The sequence below is a fragment of the Lissotriton helveticus genome, chromosome 2_1 (genome assembly GCF_964261635.1).
Source record: "Lissotriton helveticus chromosome 2_1, aLisHel1.1, whole genome shotgun sequence".
NCBI lineage: Eukaryota > Metazoa > Chordata > Amphibia > Caudata > Salamandridae > Lissotriton > Lissotriton helveticus.
Window position 1 is genome coordinate 1,255,402,768 of NC_136059.1, and position 27,542 is coordinate 1,255,430,309.

Here is a 27,542-nt window from a genome sequence, read left to right on the forward strand (position 1 = left end):
GTTTTGCATAGCGAGAACATGACCCTATTGGGTATCAGACCACTTTACATGAGTATAATTGAGTATCTAACATGATCTATATATATGGAAATAAAAAGCTTTGAGGATACATAATGAATATGCTACTTACCAGTATGCATCTGTTCTTGGCATGTAGGGCTGCTAACATTCATATCTTAGCATTAGATCGCCGCCTAGTGTTGGGTCCGGATGATCGCACATTGTTGTCCTGGAAGAGTCTTCGAAGTATCCTGAGATAGGTGGCTCCTCCCCTGGACTACAGTGCGCATGGGCATCGGCTCCATCCCCAGATTGTTTTTCGCCATTGTGGCAGAAGATGGAGTGAAAAGTGTAAAGGATGTCCATGCTAATAAGTGAATACAATAGTATATCTGCAGCTGCGACAGGCACCGGGGAGGAGGGTGGGCGATATGAATGTTAGCAGCCCTACATGCCAAGAACAGATGCATACTGGTAAGTAGCATATTCAGTTCGAGGCATGTGGGCTGCTAAATTCATATCTTAGCATAGAATACATAGCAGTCCCTCCATCAGCGGCGGTTGCCCGTGCCAGCTGCAGAAACCTGAAAGAGTGTCTTGAGAACAGCCTGTCCTACAGCTGCTTGCTGCTTGGAATGTACGTCAACACAGTAGTGTTTTGTAAAGGTATGTGGTGTAACCCACGTGGCTGCTCTGCAAATATCCTCTAAAGGAATGTTCCCTAGGAAAGCCATGGATGCCCCCAGTTTGCGTGTGGAGTGCGCCCTTGGGGTTATCGTTAAAGTGCGCTTGGCCTTTTGATAACATATTTGGATGCACTTAACAATCCACCTGGCTATTCCTGCTTTGGAAATAGGGTTGCCTTTGTGTTGTGGTGCGAAGGCAACAAAAAGTTGTTTTGTCTTTCTAAAGGGTTGTGTCCTGTCTATGTAGTACATCAACGCCCTCCGTACGTCTAACGTATGGAGCATTCTTTCCGCCACCGTTTGTGGGTTTTGGAAGAATGCCGGTAAGTCAATAGTTTGGTTGAGATGAAACTGTGACACCACCTTCGGAAGGAATTTGGGGTTAGTACGTAGCACTACCCTATTTGGATGAATCTGAATGAATGGCTCTTGGATTGTGAGCGCTTGCAGCTCACTAACACGCCTTAGCGACGTGATAGCGATTAAGCTACTTTCCACGTTAGGAACTGGAGTTCACACGAGTGCAGTGGCTCAAAAGGTGGTCCCATTAGTCTGGTGAGGACCACATTGAGGTTCCACACCGGAGCTGGTGGTGTTCTTGGGGGAATGACTAGTTTCAGACCTTCATGTATAATCTGTTCTAGGGTGTCGTAATGCGCCCTATCGTAACGTGCTAAGAGTGCTTGTGTATTGGCAATGCGCCAAAAATTTGCGGCCTGTGCAGCTACTCTTTTGCCCCCTGCCTCTAGCACTTTGGACTCCTTATCCGGGGGAGGAGCTTCACCCGTCGTCTGGGAGTTGGCACGTTTCCTGGCATTGGCGACCACAAGAGAGTCCAGTGGCAACTGTCCCCGAATGTATGCGGGGTCTGCAGGTGCAGGTCTGTACTTCTTTTCAATACGTGGATTGACCACTCGTGCTCTGGTAGGCTCCTTAAATATGTCCCCAGCATGCTTGAGGACTCCTTTAAGCATAGGCAGCGTCTTTACTGTCCTTTCAGAGACTGAAAATGTGTCGAAAAGGAAGTCTTCCTCTATCGGGTCAGCATGCATGTCCACATCATGATTGGCTGCCGCCCTCTCAATTAGTGCAGGAAAACCTGCTGAATCCTCAGTTGGGGATGCACGTGCATTAAAAAGCTGCGGGTCATGCCCCACACTTTGGGTGCCCTGGTCACCAGTGTCATCATATGAATCCGGTTGTGCATCTGGTTCATTGATAGGGAAATTGTATTGCTCGTCCTCATCATACCCCTCACCCGCAGAGTGTTCTGGTGAGGGAGTAGGGCTCCGTCTCGGAGGAGGCTGGATTGGTTCCATGAGGCCTGAAGCGTCAAGGGGCACCCTTTTCTTTTTCAGTGGGATGACATATGAGTCCACTGACTCTGAAGTGATTTTTCTCTTATAGATGGTCAATTTGCCTGTGTCAGCGTCGATGAAATGCTCTGAATCATCCTCTGATTCGAGTACCCGACGTGGAAGTGGGCCAGCCGTTGAAGAAACCGTCTTCTTTGGTGCCGATTTGGTGGAAAAGGCTTTCGGCGCCTCCTTCGGCGGCAAAATAAAGAGAAGTTTGCCAGAAGGCTTTGCTGGATTGTCCTTTTGCGCCTGCGGCGATGAGATCGGAGCCGACGGAGCAGAGGCCTTCTCCCTGATTCTCTGTAGTGATTCGGCGATGGGGGACGTCTCACTCACAGTGGGTTTTGGCGCCGACGAGGATGTCTTGACCTTTCCCTCGGATCCGACGTCTTTGTGGGCCTTGTGCGCTTTCGACGCGGATCCCGCTATCACCGACCCCGATTCCTGGGACCGGTGCGCAGACGTGCCAGTCTTCGATCCGTGCGCCTGCGTAGCCTCCGTGGAGCCGGCTTTGGCGTGCTTGGACGGCGGCGCCGCTGTTGACCCGTGCCGACCATCTTTCTTAGAGGACCCCTCCTCTGGCGTCGATTTCGATTTTGCAGCAGCGGAATCGACGGACTTCTTCGACTTCTGCGGACCGGAGGTCGACGGAGTCGATGGAGTAGCGGGTACAGTCGTTTTCGCCGGCACGGCAGCCATCTTAGGGACACTCGAGTCCTTAAGTTTCGTTTTCGGGTCGGCCATCTTAGATGTAGTCGATCCCGATGGTTTCGGTTTCGATACAGTCTGCTCAGCAAGTAAGTCCGTGGCCGGGCCAGAAGGCGGGGCTGTGGCTTGCGGCACTGGGTCTTGGGTAAGGCCTACAGGCGATCCCGTGACCCGGTCGGTATCCTCGTAACCTTCGGGGCAGAGCTCGTCCCCTGAGCTATCCGCCGCGGCCCCATAAATCTCTCCGTCGTCTCCTACCTCGTCGACGTATTCAAGGCCTTGACCCACGACTCCGTCGTCGTCTACCGGATCCGCCTCGACCTCCGTCTCGGGTGGGGAGATTTGAAGATGATGACCCTGGTCCTCTTCTTCCTGGTCGCCGAAGATGTTTTCCGGATCCGGGGCCGCTTGTCTAGCTTCCATGCGCACCGCGCGCCGAAGCTTGAGAGTCTTCTTAGACCGGAACTGTGCACAGGCTTTGCACTTGCCGTCGTCGTGGTCAGGCGAAAGGCATTTGTTACAGACGGGGTGTAGATCGATGTGTGGGTACTTGGACCCACAGAGCGGGCAGTACTTAAACGGACTCCGCTCCATGTTCAGAAAAGTTTTGCAGTCGTGTCGCGATGAGAAGGCCTTAAAGTCCGAAGAGCGAAAGAAAACTCCGCTTATTCCGGCTCCAAGAGACGGAAGACTCGAGACCGTGCGCAGACAATACAGACGCAAAAAAAGCGAGGCCTTTTGGCCGCTAAAAGTTAGTTTTTCTCTGTTTCGACAGAAAGACGTCGAGACCACATCCGAACCCAATGGCGGAAAAAAACAATCTGGGGATGGAGCCGATGCCCATGCGCACTGTAGTCCAGGGGAGGAGCCACCTATCTCAGGATACTTCGAAGACTCTTCCAGGACAACAATGTGCGATCATCCGGACCCAACACTAGGCGGCGATCTAATGCTAAGATATGAATTTAGCAGCCCACATGCCTCGAACCTTACTACACTTGTTTTCAAAGATAGTCATCAGGAAAAGGACAGGAATCATAAGAGTCGCAGGTATTTTTACAATCAGTATACATATAGGAGATAGCTTGGGGTAAAAACTTGTTCATCAGAAATGATTTTACTTTTTTGAATGACGCGGTAGATGAAATTAGGTGACCATCCGTTGGCAGAGAGTTCCATATCTTTGGTGCTACACCCGAGAAAGCTCTGTATCCAGTTTTCTTGTTATGGAACCGCAGTGGTTTCAAGTAGTAGGGATCTGCACTTCGCGATTGTGCGCAACCTCCTGAATTTTCTAGTGTTTGGGCCAAATATTCGGGGGTATTGAAATGTAGTGCTTTGTGTCGTCATGTATGCTACCATTAGTTGAATTCTTGCCTCATAAGGGAGGCAGTTCAGGGATTTTAGGACGGGGAGAGGTTTATACAGGAGACAAGTCTGGCGGCCGCATTGAGGGAGGCTCTTAGGATGCCAGTTTGTATCTAGGTAGGCCACAGAGTTGCACTACCATAGTCCAATCTGGGCAACACAAGAGCTTGAACCACATGCTTGAAGTCCTGTGGGAGGAAAGGTTTGAGTTTCTGTAGCATGCTCATCTGATGATTCGCTCCTTTGCTGATCTAATGATGTGATCCTGCATATTCAAGTATTTGTCTAATGTAATTCCCAAGGATCTAGCAGAATCTATGATGTGAGGAGAGCAGTTGAGTGCAGTAAGAGGTTACATCCAGAGATCAATTTTGGGAAGGTTATTCGGAGGAGATACGAGTAGGAATTCGGTTTTGGTGGCATTGAGCATGAGATATTGTCGGTGAGCCAAAGATGAGTATTTTGTAGAATAGAGTGGAGGTATATGATGTCATCTGGTGAAGAGATTTTTAGATACAATAGTGTGTCATCAGCATACATGTGATAATGGATGGTAGCAGATTTTAAGGAATCTGCTAGTGGTTCCATGAATAAATTGAAGAGAATAGGTGATAGGGGGATCCCTGTGGAACACCCAGTGTGACTGCGGAGGGTTTCGATAGGGATTGGTTCATCTTGACTCTATGGGTTCTGTTGTGGAGGAATGAGGCAAACTATTACAATACGATCCCTGATTTGCCCATCCTTAGTTCAAGTAGGGACAATAAACTGTCATGTTTAACAGTGTCAAAGGAAGATGATAGGTCAAGTAGTATCAGAAGGCATGATCGATTTGAATCCAACATTTTTAGTATGTCATCCACTACATGTGTGTGCTGGTTCAGTGCTGTGACCGTGATGGAAGCCTGACTGGTGTTGGTCGAGAAGTTGGAAATTGTCTATGCTGTTACAGAGTTGGATCTGTACACATTTTTCCAGGAGTTTCGCCAGAGTGGGGATGTTGGAGATAGGACGGTAGTTATTAGGATCTGAGAAATCAGCATTAGGGTTTTTTAGGTAGGGATAACCTGACCTACTTTTAAACAGTCAGGTATGGTGACTTGACGTAGGGAGGAGTTTACAATCTTGTAACATAGTGAAAGGATCAGGGCTTTAATCTTTTTAAAGATAGTCTGAGGTAGAGGGTCAATGAAGGGATTAGATGGATTTAAGGATGAAAGGATGTTGAAGATATCATTATCATTGATTGATGTGAAAGTGTGCCAGGAGGTGTTTTTTGGTACCTGCCTGGAAGGATCACTCCGTTCACCAGGCCGGATGGAGTGTGGAAAGATTATTGGAGTAGCCAGGATTAGTACCTTTGCTGATTTAAGTTTGTTCTCAAGATTTGTAGTTTTCTCCAGGAAGTAGGCAGCCATTTCTTCCCAATTTGGGAGTGGTATGGCTCCTGTATTAAGCGGATTTGATATATTGTGAGATTGTAACAATTCAAAAAAATACAAGGTCTGTATCCAGAGTCTTATTCTTCAAATTCTCTTTTTATTTTCAATCACAATTGGTTATATTAGAAGGGATCCTCCTGGCCCGTACTCAAAATAAAAGTCTTATTTTGAATACGGACCAGGAGGATCACTTCTAATATACAAGTCCAGCACGTATCAAGGTGATGAGTGGACGGGACTGTCCATTTTGGGCTGCACTTAATTGTGTGGGACCATGTGCACTTATAAATATAGGTATCTTGTAAACCAACTGCGATTGTTACTTGAAAGAAAAGGTTGGCTACAACTGCTTCAAAGTGACCTAATTGTCCGGCTATTAGTCGCATGACACTGCTGACAACTTACACCATGTCCAGATACAGCGGCTCTTCTTATAATTGGACTCCGCAAACGCCCTGAAGAAGCCCATTTGTAATGGACGAAACACGTTGGCTGATCCATTCTACATGTTGCATCCATACCTTTCCGTGAATCGCTTCTCCCGGGCAGCTGGTATTCCGAATTATTCATGTAAATAAAAAGTATTGTGACGGTTAATGAGACACCATTTTCAATGTGCACTTGACGAGAACCCGTCATTATGCGCTGATGACAAAAGGCCTGACTTTTTGAGAGCCCAAAAAGTGATAAAAAGAATAGATTGAAAAAAAATAATTGACTGGTGAGGAGGAGCAGTTCTATTGGCGACAAAGGAAATTGGCATTTATTGCCAATATCAAAAGGTTGGTCCAATTATTTACATCACAGATAACAAGAACTCTGACAGTACTCCCTGGGTATTGTTACTTTGGTTGATTATTTAGCGGGTCCTGATGAAGGTGGTGTTCATCTTCCTGTGTCACCGAAACGCGTAGACCACCGACATTTAGATCCTGCTCATCGCAGTTGTCCCTTTGGTCAAAGGAGATTATTGTCATACTTATGTCTCCAACTTTCCAGAGATTTTTTGTGGCTATGAATGTAGTTTGAATGCGGAGTGAACTAGTATGAATGTATGAGTGTGTTTTTTTGCTTGTGTTAATTCTTAACTGGGGATTACAATATGTGAAAAGTTATACTTAAATATGTTGAGTATATTTATTGTATGTCTATTAAATAGAAATTGTTAACTGATAATTTTGATATTTAAAGAAAAGTGCTAAAAAATGAATAATTTAAGTTACAAAGAATAATAATGTATTTGCAGTATATTTTAATTGAATACGGCTCACTTTTGAATTCATCTGAATCAGATAAAAAGAAATATAGGTCACGAGGGAGTTGGTTTACCTTTCTTCCCTCTTCTCCCTGACTTCGAAGATATTTTTGGAGGGGGGCCCAATCTTTTTGCATAGCATGTCACGCTAGAACCAATTGTGATTGAAAATAAAAGGAGAATTTGAAGAAAACGACTCTGGATACAAAACTTGTATTTTATTGAATTATTACATAGTGGTGCACCGATTGCTTTTTATGTTGAACATTGTACAGTCCAGTTGAGGACCGCACCTTGACAGTGGGTGCTTATGATCGTGTGCACACAAACTTTTGGGATACTTCCCTCTAGTTACTAAATTTTGGGGCTAGTAGATTAGATGCTAGCAGCTATAGAGCCTCACTGTCAAACTGTATTCCATTGTGAGATTGTTGTTTGATGATTTCAAATGTTTTTTTGGGTCGGTTTTTTGCTTGTCAAGTTGAGTTTTTATAAAGTTAGCTTTTGCTTTTCTTATCCTTCTGTTGTATGCGTTACTTGCTAATTTTAAGCTTTTTAAGAGGTCCAAGGAGGGAGAGGATGTCCAAGCACTTTCAGTTGATCTTAAAATACGTCTTTCTGAGTTCAGGTTGTCAATGAACCATGGCTTAGAGACTTTAGTCGATATATTCTTTTTTCGAAGGGGGCAAACGAGTCAAGAGCTTCCACTGCGGTAGAAGTCTGTGAGGTTATGGATATCATTGACGTAAATGTAAATGTAAATGTATACTTGTAAAGCGCACTGTTACTCCATCTCGGAGTGTCCTGGCGCTGTATACCGCTGGGGAACCCGTCCTGGCTTTCCTTGTGAGATGGTCCCTCCTGGGCACCCCCAAGGTGAAGCCAGGCATCCCCGGCGCTGATAGGGCCGTTGTGGAGATTAAGCAAGCTATTGCCCAGAGTTGCAGAGTGGGACTCATGGTTAGCTTAGGCACCTTGGCGAGAATTATCGAGTCCGCGGACACTGACCCAAGACCCTGCCGCGTCGGGAATTGAACCCTGGTCCCGGGCCGACCTCTGCTTCAGGGTCTGCTGCTTCTAACCAGTGAGCCACACTTCTCCACGTCAGCCTGAGGGATCAAGATGATGTTACAGTGCATGTGTGAGTGTATATAATCACTGAAAAAACAAAGGTTTAAGTAACATTATAGTTAGGTGTAATGTTCACTAACAATGTAACGTAAACTTTCAAACTCTAAAAACCACAGAAAGTGATGAGGGTTTGGGATGGAGTGCCTAATAAAAGGGGGCTCACAACGTTCCCCTCACCTATGACACCTTTTCAGGAATAGAGAATTCTCTCCAGGGATGGAGGACAAGGCATTCTCAGCATGGCACGATACGCCATGCAGATCCGCAGGTTACATGTTCGAAGTGGAGGGCATCATTCCATTTCCACAACTACGGCAGGATTATGGTTGCCGAAGTCGGACCGACTACGCTATTTAGAACTTCGACATTGGTTGCTTCACCCCAGTATACAGCCACAGGTTAGCCGCAAATTGACGAAATACGAAAAATGGCTGATTACAAAACAAGGGACTGATCTCCAAACTTCACGCTATGCTTTGGCAACCAGCCCCACTGCACTCCACACCTAGCCAGGAAAGATAGGCGAAAATGTTAGGAAGGGACCTCTCGAATAAAGAGTGGGGAGAAGTCTATTATAGGGCTAAGCATACAGCGCGCAATGTGTCCAGTGCAGGGACGGCTACCAAAAGAGCTACGTATTGGTATCTAACTCCAGTCTGCCTCAACAGGAGCAACCCAGATCATAGCCCTACATGTTGGAGGGGATGTGGGAAAGAGGGGACTCTTGTTCACCTGTTGTGGGAATGTTAGGCTTTGACAGCTTATTGGTCCTTAATACTGGATGAAATCGATCAGGAGTTTGACACAGATTCCTAGATTCCCAGCATACATCGCACTGGGCTTGCCCAACCCTCTGACATTTCCACTTAAATCTCATAGGGGATGTCAGATGGGGTTAGCATTGGGGGCAGCTCTCCAAAATATATTGACACATTGGGGGGACAGAAAAAATACCCACAGATTTAGGCTGGCTACACAGGTTATGGTTTATTCTTGGAATGGAGCATATTATTGCCACTATGACAAACTCCGAAGCCGCATTCAAAGAAGTATGAAACCATTTCTCTCCCTCTTGTCGACAGAGTTGAATGAAATCACATGCCAGAGATACCTTCGCTTACTGCCACTAACAGAGCCCAATCGAACATCCCCAACCACGGGGGAACTTTGCGTTAAGCAAGGCTTTCCATTCTAATGTGAGCATGTTAAATATGTAATGTGTGTTAACTATAATCAAAGATTTAAACACAATAACCACAGAAATTCACCAGCTATAGTTATCTCAAGTAACTAGAACTCATACTGTCGGCTCTGCTCACACTTGTATGATGCATGTTCATTCATGGTGGCTTGGCTTATTAAAAAAACAAAATGAACTGAAACTCGTGCTCATGCACATTTTTTCAGTTGCAGTGGTATAATCAATTAGGTCATAGAAGATGTCCTGAGTGACGTAATTTCTGGGCTACTTAGCAGTGCATGGCAAGTGCATAAGTTATAGTTACTTGAGATATCTAGAACTGGTGAGTTTGTGGTTTTTAGAGTTTAAATTGTTATGTTGTTCCTGAACATTTCACCTAACTAGAACGTTACTTTAACCTTTAATTTTTTTCAGTAAATTTAGTCTTTTTATCTACGTAAAGTAATATGTAAATACCATATGTAAATCCAACCCCTCACTGCGCACAGCCTTGTGGCCAGGCCCTGAGGCCACCGACAAAATGCAGCCAACCCCTTTAAAAGGCAGCCAACCCCACAGTGCCTGGCCTGCAGCCAACCCCACGTGGCCTTTGGGTGAGCCAGCAAGGGGTTTAGCCACAGGGCCTGGCACTGGGGACCCAATCCCCAGGGCCATTTTTTAAAGGGGCAAGCTAACCACAGTATACTCACTATGGGGCCGCGGGGGGAGCCCCAATGCCCCTTCCGGCTCCTCGCATGTAGCAGGACTCTGCACTGCTCACACCAAGTGGGAGAAGCTACTAATGCTGCTCCATCCGGAAGGGAGCAATATTTTGATCAGTTTCCTTGCCTGCATCAGTGTGGGAAGGGAAACTGATCAAAAGACTGCTCCCAGCCAGGAGAAGCATTTTCAAAGCTCCTGCAGGCTGGAAGTAGACTTTGTGTTTACTCTTGCATGGCAAGAGTTTTGAAAATACTCCGGCCAAGCAGGAGCAAAGACAGATTTCCCTGGGTGTGTCAAAATCAGCTTGGTAAAGTGGGCCTCGCGCCACTTACGCATAAATAAAACACCGGGTCGGATGAGGTCTCCGAAGCTGGAATTGGCCTGGGGAGGGGGCCACATGTGCCCCGCTCCCTAAAAAATAAACCCCTCTCCCCCCCGGCCATGGCCCACCCCATGGTTTTTTGTGTCTTAAAATTTGCCATGTATTCACGGATCCTCTGCGATTTCGCAGATCCTATGCGTATTCGCAATAAAATGTTGTCTTTTTTCACATCCTGTTTGAGGTGGTGGCAGCCAACCAGATCTAAGCTTGAGATCAGTTGGGATCGCAGAGGCTCCGTTTCTCTAGATACACAAAGTATCTGACCATTAATTGCTTAAAAACTATTGAACGGATTTACACCAAAAATCACTGTCTGTCTTGGCGATTTAGGCTGTAGCTGTGTCTAAAGTTCTAAGGGAAAATGAATGGGGGAAAACCAGTTTTGGGATCCCATTTTTTTCCGTGCCCCTTCTTGACGGAGCACCATGAAAAGTTCCATGCACATATAAGTCAAAAAGTAGCACCTTTTTGGAAAGTTTTGTGGAGAATCGTCAAACTGCACCAAAGTTAATAGCAACATAAAAAAAACAATTTCCTATGGAAACAAGACCCTAGCTATAACTACCCAGTGGCAACTGACACCGGGTAACAGACACAGATAGATATATATGTAGATAGATCAATATGGGGGGGGTGGGGGGGAGAAGAGAGCAAGAGAGCGCGTGAGCAAGGTACAAAATCAAACCATAGTCAATGAGAGCTGCAGCACAAGACTCCCAGTGACTGTTTAATGCGTGGCTGTTGCAGGCACTACACCCAGCTACATGTGCTGTAGCATTTATTTTTTAATCGGACAAGTGGGGGAAAGCGGAGTAGTAGGTATTTTGTGGATACTTACTGAATCTAAAAATTTATGTCTCAGAAATAAGGAAAATGTGCAATTTTTGGCAAAGTTTGAGGTTTGCAGGGCTTTGTAGGTAAGAAAACCTTGTGGGATCCACGCGAGACACACCACCTTTTACTCTGACCCCTGTGGTATGACGAATAGGCATCTGAGGATGTTGTCTTTGCACCCAAGCTACTGGAGAAATGGCGAAAGTAGCCACGAGGACTTGGGGTTTGTAATGCACCTATGGATTTTACAATATGTCTTTTTCTTCATCTTTTCTTTTTTTGTGTTGAAATTTTTTATTAATAAAATTTGATAAAGCGTAAATGTAGATACATATGCAGAGGAAAAAATGAGACATAGCATAAATGAGGAAATGATTCATAAAATATAACAAAGGAAGCATAAACAACAAATCCTCTAGAATTCATAATTCTTCATCTTTTCAACAGCCTGGTCAACTTGTGGGCCAAAAAGGTGTTCCTTATCAAAAGTCACATTTAATAGGGTTTGTTGAACCTCTGGCTTAAAACCAGATATATATAAAACCAGGCATTGTAACATAGCAGAACACTGGTATTAATTTCCCTTGCAGCAGTGTCTGCAGAGTCAGAGGCGCACCTAATGAAGGTTTTGGAAGGATTATGTTACTTACCCTATAAGCAGCTGTTCTTGGCATGTGGTGCTGTAGATTCATATGCTTTGCATACTCCGGTCATCTAGTGTTGGGTTCGGATGTGTGCAAGTTGTTTTTCTTCAAAGAAGTCTTTCAATCAATCAATCAGGAGATTGTCGAGCACGCTAATCACCCGTGAGGGTCTTAAGGTGCTAAGGGGGGGTAAGCAGCTCCGGTCAGTCGAAGAGCCAGGTCTGGAGTCTTCCTGAAGATGCTCAGAGAGGGGGAGCGTCTGATGTTGATCGGGAGCTCGTTCCAGGTCTTGGCCGCGATGTAGAAAAAGGCTCTTCCGGGGGGGCGTGGCTGACAGCCAGCTAAGATGGCCGCTTAGCCTAGGAGCTCCAGGGAAGACACGGGCCTTCCGACTATCCGTTCAATCATCCATAGTACACCAGACCCCCAATAACTGGAGCCGGGTCCCGTGATCGAGCGGTGGCAGCCGCTGCAACTCCAGTGTAAATCGGTGGCCAGAAAGTGAAGAAAGTGTCGACGATAGCAGAGCGGCCTTGCACCGGACTGAGCCTGTGGAGGGAGCGGAGATCGGTCTACACTCTTGGGGTCGGGGATAGGTGGCGCAGAAAGATCCCCCCCACTCGTCCCCCCTCCAAGCCTGCGACAACGAGGTGACACCGAACTAAATCCTGAGCTCCTGTTGCCTCTTCAATAGGCCATTAAAGACCGGGCTGCAGAGGGGGTGCGCGGGACGGCGCCAATACATAGCGCCTACACAGATACTGCATGCGGACGCGGCGCTCATCGCCCCAAGAATCCCGTGGGTGAGACGTGGTGGATACAGGAGGTGCAATAATCATTGTAAGAAGCCCGAGCGAGGGGACGGCAAAGGGACACAATCCTTATAGAGTGCACTTGGACGCCTAGGCTTTCACGGATGCAGGTCCTTCTGCGGCCGCTCAAAACCTCGGCGAGAACACTTAATGAGGAAAGGCTGAGGACACGGGGTTCACTGAAGAACAAAGGAGTGCATTTCCTCACGCAGTGACTATAACGATGCACCGCCGGGACACGGCGGACAACAGAGACCGGATCTAAACCTGAACAGCGCGAAAAGTCTCAACAGCACAAACCTCATCCACACCGTAAAACCACACTGAGACTGCGCCCGTGCACAGAGTGTCGCCCACTCCAAGAATAACAAAGCACAATGGCGAACAGGGGCCCGAGAACCAATAATGCTCAATCTAAGTTGGACAAATTTGCCTTCGAGAAAAACTCCATGCCGCACTCGGAAGGAAGACTGTCCACAAACAAAAACCAGGAGGCTGAAGGGGCAAAAAGGATCACATTGGAAGATGTAATGGCTGCCTTAACGGACGTACAAGCCACGGTTGGCACAATTTCAACAGATATCTCACTCCTACGCGCGGATCTTCACAAAATGGCCGAAAGGGTGAAAGAAGTAGAAATCGTGACGAAATCCCTGGTGACTGACACATCAGAGTTGCAAACTGAAGTCGCCCAACTCAAGAAAGAGAATAAGTCTCTGGCTGACAAGCTTGATGATCAGGAGGGACGCGCACGACGCAACATTGTGCGCATAATTGGAATTCCGGAGACCGAAGGTAAACAAGCTATGGATCTATACGTGGAGGACCTGATAAAGACAGTGTTAAACCCCAAAGGGCTCTCAAACTTCTTCACCGTGGAACGAGCACATAGAGTTCCTGGCGGCAGGCCAAAACAGGGAGCTCCCCTGAGACCGGTGCTCGCCCGTCTCTTCTACTTCAGAGACAGAGATGCTATCCTACAAGCTGCAAGGTCCTCTCCACCAGTACGTGTGCAAAACTCAACGGTAACTTTCTTTCCAGACTACACGGCGGCTGTATCTCGGCGCAGGCGGAACTTTCAGGAGGTTAAAAAAGAACTGAGAGCGAGAGAACTACCTTACTCTATGCTTTTCCCGGCGAGGCTCCGGGTGGTGGCGGACGACCGGACATGGTTTTTTGAAACTCCAGAGGCGGCGCAGGACTGGCTTGAGGGCTGGCGCCAAGCGGGAAGCAGCAACCAAGGAAACAGACAATCTCGCCAACGAAACGTACAAGACTGGGCAGATTCACAACACACCGAACATCCGGATCCCGGGCAACCCCCGGGACATGTGGAAGAAGAATAAGCTGCGATCCACAGACGCTTCCTTAGAAAGCTACTGACACACTGAAGGCATTACTGTAATAATGAGGCTGCGGCGGCTCTGAGAAGGGGTCAGGGCCAGCCTTGGGGGGACAGAAGGTCTGGAAATTTCGCTGGACCTACTACCCCAGACACGCAAGTACTATGTTGTTGGGAGGGAAGGAGCGCTCTGCTAAGTTGGGGAGGCGGGTAGTTACAAGTCCGCATAGCAGGGAGGCAGGGAGGGGGGGGAAGGGATGGGGGGGAATGGTTATATATCTATGTAAATTGTTTGTTTTTGTTCAAGGCAATGACGGCAAAGCAACATTTCACTCCACAGGTAGGCTTACAGACACAACTTGCACGGCACGATCTAGGTTTATCACGACAGTCCGCGGGACTGATAGTCAGTTCCGATCTGCATGCACTGACAGGTCCATATACCTTCACACGAACACTACACAGCACCTATGGCCCTTGACATGATACCGAGCAACACGGACATGACGACGCGGGAAACCGCAATCCAACCCCTCATGATCATGACTTGGAATGTGAGAGGACTGGGTGACAAAATAAAGAGGGGACTGGTCCTACAGGCCCTAAAGAGGAACAACCCGGTGTTAGCACTCCTACAAGAAACACATCTCACAGGGTCGGCGTGCAAAGCACTGGATAGATGGGGTTACAAAATGATCGCTCATTCTGAATTCACCACAGGGTCTAGAGGCACTGGCGTGCTAATTAAAAAGTCATCACCGTTCTTGGTTCTGCAAACTAAAGTAGACGATCAGGGACGATTTGCAGCTGTCCAGGGGCAATGGGAGGGTAAGCTTTTAAATGTTGTCTCGGTCTATATACCACCGGCACTGCATGCAGTGGCACTGCCGGCATTAAACGACTTCTTACTGGGTCTTCCAGAGGGAGATCTTATCATAGGAGGGGACTTTAACACCGTACTAGATGCAACATTAGATAGATTTCCAGCTCGCAATCATGCACCTGGACCTTTACGCTTCCAGGGATTCTTGGAGGCAATGGGTCTAGTGGATGTATGGAGACGCACGCACCCGGAGGCTCATCAATATACGTATCACTCCGTGGTCCATGGCAGTCTATCCCGCATAGATTACTTCCTTATGCTAGACCACAGCTTTCCAAACTTTTCATGTTGGTGACACACTTTTTAGACATTCCTGATTTAGTGACACGGTAATGCGAGCAAGCGTAACGAGCTCGCCCAAACCACGAGAGGGGTTCCCCCCCCACCCCCGATAACATTTTGAAAAAATATTTGGCAAATGGTGCATTTTCAAGCAAATTTGAGAAAGCAGAAAGGTTAATAAAGCAATTGTGAATCTGTTCTAAAAAAGGCAGTGACTGGCAAAACTGGGAGTAAGGTTTGAACCTTTGAGAGGCGAGCAGGAAGCTGCACCAGCGTATTTGTGAAGAGAATGTAAGTGCGGCAGCCTGTTTCCATACACAGCTGTGACAGAGGCCTTTACTGTGTGAGCTCCCACATGACACTGTTTCTATTTCTGTCACCTGATCTCCATCCAGCACTAGTAGTTCCCTCATTCCCAACGGCTCTTCAGACCTGGAGGCCATGCGCGCTGTGATGTCAGACCGAGTGTCAAGCATGAGGGGGCTGCAGCCCGCCTCTGCGAGATCTCATGTGCACCTTACCAGGCACACAGACCAGAAAACACTGTCTTTCCCACCGAGAACCCGGCAAGAAGCGTCCTCGGGTGCAGGTTTTACCACTACTCCGTAGACAGGCCTACAAGGAGCGATGGCTAGGGCATCAAGTCTGGTAGATCAGGCAGTTGTGCTGGCACTAGACGCAAAGATGGCGTTTGACATGGTGGAATGGAAATACTTATTTGCAGTCTTGACATGTAGGTTTTGGCCCGAAATTCTGTGCGTGGATAAAGCTCCTATACACTAATCCGGTCGCTAGAATTACAGCCAATGGTCACATATCAGGGGAGATTGCTTTGGCGCGGGGCACGCGTCAATGCTGCCCTCTCTCGCCGCTATTGTTCGCACTGGTGCTAGAACCACTGGCGACAATCATTAGACAGACCCCATTGTTAAAGGGAATCTACTGGAAGGAAGGTTGGGAGGACCGTGTCTCACTTTACGCTGATGACATGCTGGTGTATTTATCGGAACCTAGTGACGGTATACCGGAGCTACTTGACATTTGCAACACTCGGTAGACTTTCAGGGTATACTATCAATTGGTCCAAATCAGTGATGTATGTTCAGGGGACCAAGCCCGATTCTCCCGGCAGAGTGTCCGCTACTGGTCACGGAAGACTCATTAAAATATCTAGGGATACACGTCACTAACTCAGCAGCCGATTTCTACTCCAAAAATGTAGCCCCCCCCCCGGAAAGGCTTCAGCGCGATGTGAAGCACTGGGTGTCATTGCCCCTCACACTTCCCGGAAGGGCAGCACTGTATAAAATGAAGGCTCTCCCCCCGTTTTTTGTATGCCCTGGAAAATACGCCTGACGTAGTCCCACCTCGATATTTCAAACAAGTGGCGGCATTGATCTCAATCCTTCTTTGGGGTAACCGCCCGGCCCGCATAGCCCAAGCAAAATTATATGGTAGCTGGTATGATGGTGGGATAGCGCTCCCGAACCTCCAGTTATATTACTCAGCTCAAAGTCATAAATCACTGGATACACGCACCCTATGATGACCCAGCATACAGAGCAGACAGGGCCCAACTAGGAACTAACATGCTAGCGGCGCTCTAGAACAAAGGCAGGGCGGCGAAATTGAAGGGACCGATTAAACACACAGTATCGTTATGGTATACAGCAAACACCAGACTGGGATGGAAAGGAGTGATAACAAAAATGACCCCACTCTGGGATACTAAAGCACTAGGGCAGCTGCGGAGGTGTAAGGGCTTTACAGTGTGGGACAACATAGGCATCTCCACGTGGGGGGATCTGTGGGACAAGGGGGAGGTGATCCCATTCCTACGATTGCAACAGCAATATGAGCTAGGCCAGACTGAAAAGTTTCGATATATATACAAATAAGACACGCTTTACTGGCGGCAATTCCATTAAACACTGAGATCACTGAGGCCTCACCATTAGAGGACAGACTCCTGACAGATCACATGATGCAAAAAGCCACCTCTCTCACGTACCGAAAGATACTTAATAACCTACCGGACCCTACGAGTACCTTGAAAGGGAAATGGATAGCGGAGGTGGGTGATATAGAAGAGCCAGAATGGAGGGAGGCCCTAGCATCCCCCAGAGGTGGGCATCTCGGCGCGGCTGCGATTGGTACAACTTAAAATCTTACATAGAATATATTATACTAGGGCGACATTGCACAGAATACAAAGAGCACCACACCCGTTCTGCCTGAGAGGCTGTGGGGAGGAGGGAACCTTTTTCCATATCATATGGGACTGCCCAATTATAATGAACTACTGGAGGCAGATACTGCGCACCATTTCACGAACAGAAATTTCGCTACTGCCTGAACCAAGGCGATGTCTGCTAAATATATGGGAGCCTAACGATCTCACGCGATATGGACAGATATGGGTCACGCTAGGGCTCTTAATTGCAAAAAGAGACATTGCTCAAAAATGGGGTGCTGCAGAAGCACCAACATTATCAGTCTGGTGCAGAAACATGGACCCCAACGATGATCATGGAGCCTGAACCAAGGCGATGTCTGCTAAATATATGGGAGCCCAACGATCTCACGCGATATGGACAGATATGGGTCACGCTAGGGCTCTTAATTGCAAAAAGAGACATTGCTCAAAAATGGGGTGCTGCAGAAGCACCAACATTATCAGTCTGGTGCAGAAACATGGACCCAACGATGATCACGGAGCGTGCAGTATACTCCGTGAGGAAATGTCCTTGAAAATGGAATAAAATATGGGCTCCCTGGAACGCCTTCAGAGTGGACATTTGTGACCCATTGGAAGAAGCAGAGGATGATAGTTCAGTTGAAGAAATGGAGGTGATATAGACTGGAAATTACAGGAAGGGGGGTTAAGTATGGGGTGCAGTACGTGTGTCATGTCAGGAGCCAAATACCTGTGAATAGAATGTATTCAAATCACTATTGTAATATGAATAAGATCTGTGTATATTGCCAAGTTTATCGAAACTACAATAAAATGTTTTCATTCTGTGTCTGCGTGGGATTTCGGCGAAGGCGAGGTCTGCGGATCGGAGGTTTCTCTTGGGTACGTGGAAAGATTCTCTCGTTGAGGTATTGGGATCCGGTGTTGTGGAGGCATTTGTAGGCATGGGTGAGTATTTTGAATGCTACTCTCTTCTCGACGGGGAGTCAGTGGAGGTTCCGCAGGTGTTGGGTGATGTGTTCGTGTTGAGGGATGCCAAGGACTAGTCTGGCTGCGGTGTTCTGTATGGTCTGGAGTTTGCAGAGCCGAGACTTGTTGATCCCGGCGGAGAGGGCGTTTCTGTAGTCCAGTCTGCTGTTTATGAGTGTGTGGATGACGGTCTAACTTGATTCGGGGGGGGGAATCCATTTGAAGGTCATTCCAAGGATGCAGAGGGTGTTGAAGCAGCTGGAGGAGACGACTTTGACCTGTTGGGTCATGGAGAGGGCAGGGTTTAGTACAATACTGAGGTTTCAGGCGTGGTCCGTGAGGTTGGGGGGGGGCTGCAGAGGGTGGTGATCCACCAGGTGTTGTCCCATGCAGAGGGACCTCTGTCTTCTCCAGGTTGAGCTTCAGGCAGCTATTGCTCATCCAGGATGCGACATCCTTCATTCCTTCCTGGAAGTGGACTATGGTGGTGATGGGGTCCTTGGTGAGGGAGAGGATGAGCTGGGCGTTGTCGGCATAGGATACTATGCTGAGTCCATGCTGTCTGACGATGGCGGCGAGGGGGGCCATGTAGATGTTGAAGCAAGTGGGGCTGAGCGACGAACCTTGGGGTACTCAGCAGTTGGTTTCTGTGGGTTCAGAGAGGAAAGGCGGGAGTCTGACTCTTTGGGTTCTGCCGGTGAGGCAGGAGTGGATCCAGTCTAGGGCGGTTCCCTGTATGCCGGTGTAGTAGAGTCTGGCGGTGAGTGTGCGGTGGGAGACTGTCGAACGCTGCAGAGAGGTCGAGTAGGATCAGGGCCGCTGTGACTTTGGCTGCGAAGGGGAGGAGGGAGATGGGTCAGTATTTCTTGAGGTCCGTGGGATCTGCTGATGGCTTCTTGAGTAGGGGTCTGACTTCTGCGCGTTTCCAGTCGTCGGGGAAGATGCCGAACTCGAGGGTCGAGTCTTTCAAGTTGGGAGGTAAAGTGACTTCAACTCTTAGTGATAATGCACATGGGCATTGACTCCATTGTTAAGATTGTTTTCACACAGGCAGGTCAGGATGGAGTGAGTAAGAAAACAAGTTACTTACCTGTAACTTTGGTTCCCCGGTATTGGTAACTTGCATAGATTCCCATGCTTTGTATCATTCCCCATCGTCTGAATGTGAGCCTCGGTAAATAAAAAAAAATATCATAACCATAGGTACAAAAGAGAAAACCAGGCCTAGGCATCATCTCATTTTGTTGCATATCACCCTCTTTGTGTAAAAGAGCCCAAACTTTATGCAACAACCAATCAGAATAGCCTCACCCCATAGAGCCTTCCTGAGAGAGCCTCAGAGCCTCAGATTTTCGTAGCCGTTGTGCAAACAGCCACTATCTCAGTAAAAAGGCCGAGCTTTCCCAGGGGAGGAGGGTGGGCGCATGGGAATCTATGAAAGTTACCAATACTGGGGAACCAAAGTTACAGGTAAATAACTTGTTTTCTTACCCCAGTATTGGAACTATCATAGATTCCCATGCTTTGTATCAGAATAGCTAGCAGTAAATCACCAAAACACATTTTGTTAGATACATGGCATCACATAACCATATGACAATACTTATAGCATACCAAAAATCAAAAATGTGCTTACTAGGATGGAGGGATTATAGGGAAAGCTCACCTCATTGAAAAAGATTCCTAAGGACTGCTTGACCAACAGCAGCGTCGTCTCGTCCTGCAGACTCCAGGCAGTAGTGCTTCGTGAAGGTATGTGTACTGCTCCACGTTGTCGCCCTGCATATGTCCTTGATAGCGACTCCAGAGAAAAGAGCCACAGACGATGCCACAGACCTTGTGGAATGTGCACAGACTTTTCTGTCCAGGGGCTTGCCCGCCTCCTGATGGCAAAATTGAATCGCACTGGAGATCCAGCGTGAAATGCCACGCTTTGCTAAAGGAAACCCCTTCCGTGGTGCGTTGTAGGGCACAAACAATTGTGATGACTTTCGAAAGGACCGTGTGCGTTCTAAGTAGAATTTCAAGCATCTTTGAACGTCCAAAGAATAATGTCCGTTCCGCCGGAGTAGAAGGGCGCGGAAAAAATGACTAAGATCAAGGGTTCATTCAAATGGAACTCAGACGGCACCTTCGGGATAAATTTCGGATTGGTGCGAAGGATAAGCACATCCTTTTTTAATTGAAGGAATGGATCCACTATGGAAAGTGCTTGGAGCTCACTAACTCTTTTAGCTGATGTTAGTGCCAAGAGGAGGGCCAGTTTCCAAGACAGGAATTTCAAGTCCGCCTTGTGAACCGGCTCAAAACGGAACTTTCATGAGTTCAGCCAGCACAAGGTTGAGCTGCCAAATTGGCAGAGGTGGGCGAACTGGAGGATACATCCGAAACAAGCCTTTCAAAAACTGTTTAACAATCCTAGAGGACCATAGGGACGGGCCTTAAGAAGTGCGCCGAAACCTCGATATGGCTGCAAGATGCACCTTTACAGAAGAATGTGCCAATCCAGATTTAGTCAATGATAGTATATATGGCAAAATTTGATGAGGCAGAGATTTGTAAGGATGGAGACCCTGTTTTTGACACCACAGGCAGAACCTCTTCCATTTTGCCTTGTATGTTTTATTAGTGCTTGTTGCTCGAGCCTGGGACAAAACCTCTACACTCCTTGGGGAGATTCAGATGACGGAACTCTGTGTTCAGGAGCCACGCTGTCAAGTGTAGTGACTTCGGATACGGATGGAACACCTGACCCTGATCCCTCGATAACAGGGACGGAATCTGTCGCAAGCGAATTGGATGATCCTGGGAGAGTAGGAGGAGTTCTGTGTACCAGAACTGCCGGGGCCACGCTGATGCAATGAGAATCATCTTGCATGGCTCTGCCTTGATCTTCCTGAGTACTCGTGGAATGAGGGGGAATTGGCGGAAAAGCGGAAAAGAAGGAGCCGTACCAGGCAATCGAAAGAGCGTTCCCCAGAGATCCCTGATGGTGAACCTTGCTTGCGTAAAACCGGCATTTGGCGCTCTCCGGAGACGCAAAGAGGTCTATGGTCGGTGTTCCCCAGACAGAGAACACACCCTCCAGAATGGACTGGTACAATTCCCATTCGTGATTCACCTCTGTCTGGCAACTCAGAGCATCCGCTGTGACATTGAGAGAACCTGCCAGGTGTTCGGCCTGCAGATTGATCTTGTGAAGAATCGCATAATCCCAGATTCTTTGGACAGAGTTTGAGATCTCGTCCCTCCTTGTTTGTTGATGTAGTGCATGGTCCGTCCGGACCAGCACTGTGTGATTCAGAACCCTGCGAAGGAAAGCCTGGAAAGCCAACCGAATGGCCGTCAGCTCCAAAAAGTTTATATGGCACTGGCGTTGCTCTGGACTCCAGTGCCTGCTGACTTGAAGCTCTCGGAGCACTGCTCCCCAGCCTTCCAAGGAGGCATCCGTGGTCATGATCAGAGGAGATGGTGAAATCCTGAATGTCAGCCCTTCTGCGAGGTTGTCTTTCACCAGCCACCACTCGCAGGCCTTTATCATTTCTGGCGTTACCAACACTGTCGTTGAAAGAGCCCTTTGCTTGGCACCATTGTTTGTCTAGCTCCTCCTGCAGAGGATGCATTCGCAGCCTGCAATGCGGTATTAATGGTATGCAAGATGACATCGACCCGAGCAGGGACTTGTAAAGTCGTACTGAAAGGCATTTCTTTGTCATCACCTGGCGCGCCGAGAACGTCAATTTCTGCTGACGTTAGTCTGACAGACGAGCTGTGCATTGCTTTGTGTCTAAAATGGCCCCAAGGAATCATGTGGACCTGGAGGGTTGCAGAACTGACTTGTTCAGCTGAAGGCCCAGGTGACTGAACAATTGGATGCAAGTTGAAACGGCTTGGGAAGTTTCCTTGAAAGATGGAGCTTTGACGAGCCAGTCGTCCAAGTAGGGGAAAACTTCCAGGGATTGTTTTTGGAGAAAAGCCACCACTGGTGCCAACACTTTTGTGAATATCCGTGGTGCAGACCGAAGGCCAAACGGAAGCACCTTGAATTGGAAATGGCTCTTGCCTACTGTGAAGCATAAATATTGTCTGTGAGCTGGGTGTATCTGTACGTGGAAGTACGCATCTTCTAAATCCAGTCGCCAAATAGTCGCCTGGGTTTAGTAAACGAAGAATATCTTGGAGAGTAACTATCCTGAAAGATAGTTTGATGAGAAGTGTTGAGCTCTCGTAGGTATAATATGGGGCGCCAAGTGTCTGCCGTCTTCCGAACCAGGAAGAACCTGGAATAAAAACCTTTGCCCCTCTGAGAGAGAGGTACCGGCTCTATTGCCCCCTTGATAAATAGCTGGTGGGCTTCGAGGTGTAACAGTCCTAGATGTTTCGTGCGGTTGGCGCCTGGAGCTCTTATTGGAGGAAGATCTTGGAATTCCAACGTATGGCCACTCTGAACAATATTCAGGACCCACCGGTCCGACGTTATACTCTTCCAGCTGTCCAGACAAAAAGATATCCTGCCCCCCACTGATGTGACTGGGAGGGGAGGAACAGTAGTAAGAGCCAGGAGACCGCTATTGCCTCTTGGCTTTGTCGCGTCCCTGGCGGTTCTGACGCCCTCTCTGAGATTGGTGAGAGAAAGACGCCGATTGGCCCTGGCGTTGATTCGAATATTGAGTCTTATAAGACTGCGATGAATACCTCTGCTGGTTGTTGCCTCTATAAGAAGAGAAACCTCTGCCTCGTGCTCCTTTAAATGGGACCTTTCGATAGCTCAATGATCCCAAGGACTTAGCCGTGTCAGTATCCTTTTTTTATACTTTGCAGGGCGTCATCAACATGCTTACCGAAAAGCATCTCACCATCAAATGGGAGGTCCAGGATCTTGTTTTGGGCCTCCTGACGAAACCAGGTGGCTCGCAACCAGCCCTGACCGCGCAAGACCGCTGACCCTGCTAAGGCACGAAAAGCCGTAGAAGCTATATCCATAGCACAATCAATTACTTCGGAGGATGATTTTCCCTCCATCAGAACTCTCCTGGCCTCTTCCTTAGCGGAGTCCGTCAGGTGTTCCACAAATGGCTCCAAGTCACACCACATCTGGCGATCGTATCTGCCTAGAATGGCTAGAGCATTTGCTGCTCGAACAAGCAAGCTGGCCATGGAAGAAAACCTCATCCCCATTTTATCCAAGTGCCTACCGTCCTTGTCCGGAGGCGTAGTCACAGGAGTTGATGGGTTTTTGGATTTGCTTTGTGCGGCCTGCGAGATCACAGAATCAGGCTTAGGCTGTCCAAGAAGGCACGCAGGACTGCCATCCGGAGCCTTATATTTCTTCTCCTGCCGGGGAAGAACAGGGATAACAGTGGCCGGATTCTGCATGATCTTTATCCCTTCCTCCCACACATGTTCAATTATGGGAATGGATTTGACTGATTTCCTGTATTGCTCTTTGAAATCATACAGGAAACATTCAGACTGCTCCCTTGTAATTGGCAGTACGAACCTCTTTGACGCTCTTTCCATGAGGTTATGGAACCCCCCAATATCTACTGGCGGCGATACGGACGTATCTCGTCCAGTGGCATCCGGATCTTGTAATCCACTGTCACCGGGATCCGGGTCTGAGTCCTGCAATGGATCAGTCAAAGGATCTGCATGTACTTCATCATCGGAAGATGTATCCTGCAGAACGGTATTGGTTGGCTCAGGGTCCGTTGTCCGTGATAGCACCGCTGGTATGACCACTGGTGGAGTCCGAGGCACCACCTGTGTAGGAGGTAGTACGACAACTGGCTGCGCCTGTGGCATCACCGGAGCTGGAGGTCGTTCAGGCTGTACCGTAGGTTCTGATGGAAACCTGGTTCTGTAGTCCTGCAGTATCATTTGTAGATCAGAGACTAGAGAGGCCGGCATGGCCACCATGTCCTGCCCCAAACCCGGAGGACGTCGCTCCTGAGGAACATAGTGATGCACCTGTTGTCCATATGCATGCTCATAGTATTCCTCTGTGTCAGTCTCTTGCAATTTTACATTCAAATCTGAGGGACTGTAGGCATTCCCTTAATGGCCTCCATCTTCCTCCTCCTCATCCGACTCGTCATCCAGAAGCATTGATGGTGGAAGAGACGAAACCCGTCTAGGAGACGTCATTACCGGTGTAATTTTCAGCTTCTGTATTGGAAACTGCATTTTTTGACTCGTTGACGGCGTCGTCGTCGAATGTGCGACCGTCGTCGACGGAATCGTCGACAGCATACTGAACTTAGTCAACAGAGTCTTGGTTGCCGCCAACGGCATTATCGTCGACGGTTTCGTAGTCGAGCTAGTCGTCATCACCATCAGTGTCGAAGTTGTTGTCGTCGTCGACGTAGTCTTAGTCGACGACGAGGCCGTCGACAGCACCGTCCCTGACACCATCATCGACGACGAGGTAGTAGTCAATGTCGACGAACAACCAGGTACCTTAAACGCCGACGGAGTCGTCGACCCCGCTATCGACGACGGTCCCGTCGACGGAGTCAATTAAATAGTTGAAGCTTTAAGAGAAGTAATCGTCGTCGACGTACCCGTTGTTTTGGTCGTCCACGGACGCCGTTTTCTCAGGCATGGTCCCTGGATTGGCTGCAGAGCATTTTGACACTTTTTTCCTTTTTGGACGGAGGAGAAGTGATAGAAACCTCCTTTTTGTCCTTAGTGGCCGTCTCTAATCCAGCAGCTTGTCCCAGCCTCTCCTTTTCACTTCCGTGAGGAGATTTAATGGGACTAGCCCTCTCAGACCGGTCAGAGATCTTATGAGGGGCCTTGATAGGGGGCTCGGCTGAAGAAGAGGGAGAAGACCTAGCCCTCTTCTTGGATCTCCTAGAGGAAGACAGATGTAGAATCTTCCTCATCCGATGAGAGCACCTCCTTCCGAGTCTTCATCTTCTGCAGCCAGGTCAATAGCCGGCCCTCCCTGTCTCGCAACGTTTTTGTAGAGAAGGTTCTACAAATCTTGCAGTCTGTGGCCTTGTGGTCCGGGTATAAGCAATAAATACAGCTTTCATGCTTATCTTCTACAAAAAGCCTCTTTTTCCCACAAGACGCACAGGACCTGAATAAAGCCTTCTTCTCCTGGTCAGACATAGTTTGTTTGTAGATGAAAAGTTGAAGAAATATGTTGAATGGAATGGAAAACTGAGCAGAGCTCAGTGGAGACTCCCTAGCACAACGTCCGGTAGAAAAATCTGAGGCTCTCTCAGGAAGGTTCTATGGGGGGAGGCTATTCTGATTGTGTAAAAGAGCCCAAACTTTCCGCAACAACCAAAGAGGGTGATATGCTACAAAATGAGATGAGGCCTCTGCCTGGTTTTCTCTTTTGTACCTATGGTTCTGATATTTTTTTTATTTACCGAGGCTCCCATTCAGACGATGGGGATGGATACAAAGCATGGGAATCTATGAAAGTTCCAATATCGGGGTAAATATCAGTTAAGAGATGTCCATACATACGAATAGTAAAAAGGGACTGCAACAGCCACAGGTGTCCGGGGAGGAAGGTAGGTTTATGTGGATCTACAGCACTACATGCCAAGAAAAGATGCTTACAGGGTAACTAACAATACCTTCGAGGGATGCGTGGCTGTAGATATACATGCTTTGCATAGGTTGTAAAGCAGAACCCTCCAAAAGCAGTGGCTAACCTATGGGTGTTGCAGTTTTAAAAAAGCGTACGTAGCACTGCCTGACCTTCATTAGCTTACTGGCATGCTCACACATACATAAAATAATGCTTAGTAAAAGTGTGTGGTATAGACCATGTAGCTGCTTTACATATGTCAGCTATTGGTATATTGTGCGGGAAAGCCATAGAAGCCCCTATTTTATAAGTAGTGTGCTATGGGGTGTAGGAGCTATTGGTATATTGTGCAGGAAAGCCATAGAAGCCCCTATTTTATAAGGAGTGTGCTATGGGGGTGTGGGTAAAGTTCTTTTAGCTTTGATGTAACATGTCTGAATACATTTAATCATCCATCTAGGAGTGCTAGATTCAATTAAGGCGAGGGGGCGAAAAAGCAACAAAGTTGTTTTGTTTTACGGAAATCTTTGGTTCTGTCAATATAATACATTAGACCTCTTTTAATATTTGGTATATGACGAGCCCTTTCCACAACTGAGGCCGAAAAAAATCTGGTAACTCAACTGAATGGCTTAGATGGAACAGAGAAACCACAGTTGAAAGGAACTTTTGGTTGGTGCCAAGGTTAACCCAATTCCTATGTAGATGAAACAAAGTTTCTTCTAAGGTTAGTGATGGCACTGACTGACACGCCTAAGTGAAGTAATGGCAAACAAAAAGGCAACCTTTCAAGAGAGAAATTGGAGAGGACAATTATATAGAGATTGGGAAGGGATACCACTGCCCCTGGGATCACAGCTTACTGGACTTTGGACGTTGCCTTGACTCGTCTACCGGTTTGTGTCCCCGTCATCCTTCCCCTCCTCTCCCTATGCTGTGTCTCTCACCCTCCCCTCCTCTTTCCCACCTTCATTATCTGTCTACTTCCCCTACTCCAACCCTCCTCCCCTGAATCTCTCACCTTGCCTTCTTTTCCCCTTACGTATTTGTGCTTATTGTTTATCTCGACCTTACAAGTAACTATGTTGCCATGCTCTAAGAACTGTGTAACCTTTGTAACGATGTAACCTGTAACTATGATCCGATGCTCATGTAAAGCGCTCTGATACCTCCGGGTCTAGCCAGCGCTATATAAAACTATTAAAATAAATAAAATAAATAAATAAAAAATAATGGTTCAAATGCTGGACCCATAAGTCTGGTGACAACAATACTGAGATTTCATTTGGGTGCAGGCAGAAATCTTGGTGGAATTACTCTTATTGGTACTTTGAACAAAGGTAAGTGCTGCCTCTTTTGTGGATAGGCACCCACTGCAGCTGGATGCAATTGTATTGAAGTGTAGGCAAGGCCAGAGCTGAAAAGGAAGAAGGTAGCAAACAATGTTTTGCACAGTTGTTTAAATCAATCACTCTGCTTATTAAAGCAATAAAAGACCAATCGTTTCCATTTAGCTGCATAACATTCTGTAGTTTAAGGCTTAAGAGCTTCTTTAAGAACAGTCATACTTTCAGGTGGGAGATTTAAGTAACCAAATTCTAGGACCTCAGGAGCCAAATTGCAAGGTTGAGTTCCTTTGGATGCCTGATTTCTCCATGATTCTGAGAGAGAAGGTCTGGGTTGAAGTGAAGCTTCTTGTAGGGAACTACGGAGAGTTCGTATAGTGTGGTTGACTAGCCAAAGTGGGAACTACTGCAACGAGGGTGAGCAATTTGCACGAGCCTCCGAAGCAGT

At 47.6% G+C, this 27,542-nt stretch overlaps 1 protein-coding gene across 1 annotated transcript in view; it reads right to left on the reverse strand.

Moving 5' to 3' along the window:
- The window catches only part of METAP1 (methionyl aminopeptidase 1), a 360,683-nt gene that overhangs the window by 147,244 nt on the left and 185,897 nt on the right, over positions 1–27,542 (reverse strand). The window lies entirely within an intron of this gene.